Consider the following 1577-nt stretch of genomic DNA (forward strand, 5'->3'; position numbering starts at 1 on the left):
GATGTTTTCTGTGTCTTCGTGGAAATTGAACAATGGAGTTTATCGGTTGCGATGCAACGGCGTATGATCGTCGAACTGTTGCTAGCGAGCGTTCCATGGGATCCATAGGTGTACTATAGCGCTGTGCATTGAATTTACTGATGTTTGCTAATTGGTTTACATTGATTAGCATTTTCCACAATAAAACAGAATTGCAAATCGTTGTCTGTGTGTTGCGAGTGATGGATCACATATTACCCAAAAAAAAACCTTATCATGCTCCAATTCTCGCCTGAGTGTCACCTCTCTTTTTTCTTGTTTTTTTTTTTTGGCATACGTGATGCTTTACATCACGCAATCACCTTTTTACTTTAGGCAATGATACGTGATGCTTTAATAGGCGTCACATAAGCAGTTTTTAACTTTGGCAATGATTCGTAATGTTTTAATAGGCGTCACGTAAGCTCAACAAGACAGGAATACGTATGTGCTGCTGCCAATGTCGGATGCAACACACATCAATTCGAGATCTTCGCGACTCGACGATCGAGCTTTAATAGTCTGGTGAGTTGCCTTGCACTACACAGTTATTTACCGATATTCGCTGTTATTAGAACCCGATGCATCACAAAAGTGAAATGTCTATGGCTGCTAGTGGGTATTTTGCAGCTTGTGATTCCCGCGTTGATGGATCTTCACGTGATTATTAAACTCCAGGAATTTCTCAGCAGCAGAAACGTTGGTCAGCTACCTACTTCTTTCAGGCAATTCTATGGATCATCATAGGGGTAAAGATCATTTGTTTGCAGATTAGAAGCCAGATCCTGAACTCTTACTGGAAAATAATCCGTACTCTTGAAGAAAGCAAAGTGGTCACGTAAATTTGCAGCGTCTTAATCCTATGAAGACAATAGAGCATTGATAGATCACGCACGTGTGTCGCCGCGATTGCTAGCTGTCAAGGTTCCAGATACAAAAGAGTGCCTGGGAGAGGGTGTAGTTGCGAAATATTCGTCGCTGCTTGAGCCGGCAAATTGCGAAATACTGCTAAACTAAGGGTCTGCCCAATCCAAGGCCAGCGTAACCGCGACTTGTCATGGAATCGGGCTAGTTGGAAGTATTAATTTACGTCTTTGAACTGGGGAGATTTTCAGAACATTTGAGGCGAAAACTTTCCTTTCGAGCTTTCATATTTCGAGTTACCATATCAAGGTGGACAGGTAGTATATACCAAAATTGGTTCCGAAACTAACAATGAGACCAAAAATGATAACAAGTGCGAACGTTTTGACGGAGACCCCTCCAGGGAAGACCTTTGTCAGGTACCTGTTCGCCTCTCTGGCAGTTTTTTTCGAGGGAGGTTTCTGCAACGTCCTGATGAACCCTGGATTCTTCAGTAGCCTTTTGAGTTGGTTCACCATCACAGGATTTTCCTGATGTTTTTTATTCCAGCTTGAATAGCAGGATTATTGTCCAGACGCTGCATCTGCTTAATGACCGTGGGATCCCTTTTCAGCGCTGCCATATTCTTCTGGTTCACGCGAAGCAAACTCTCTGCCTTGCTAAGATTCGGCGTAGATATGAGCATTCTCGCTTCA

This window comes from Phytophthora parasitica (genome assembly GCF_000247585.1).
Source record: "Phytophthora parasitica INRA-310 unplaced genomic scaffold supercont2.1, whole genome shotgun sequence".
In the NCBI taxonomy this organism is placed as follows: domain Eukaryota; phylum Oomycota; class Peronosporomycetes; order Peronosporales; family Peronosporaceae; genus Phytophthora; species Phytophthora nicotianae.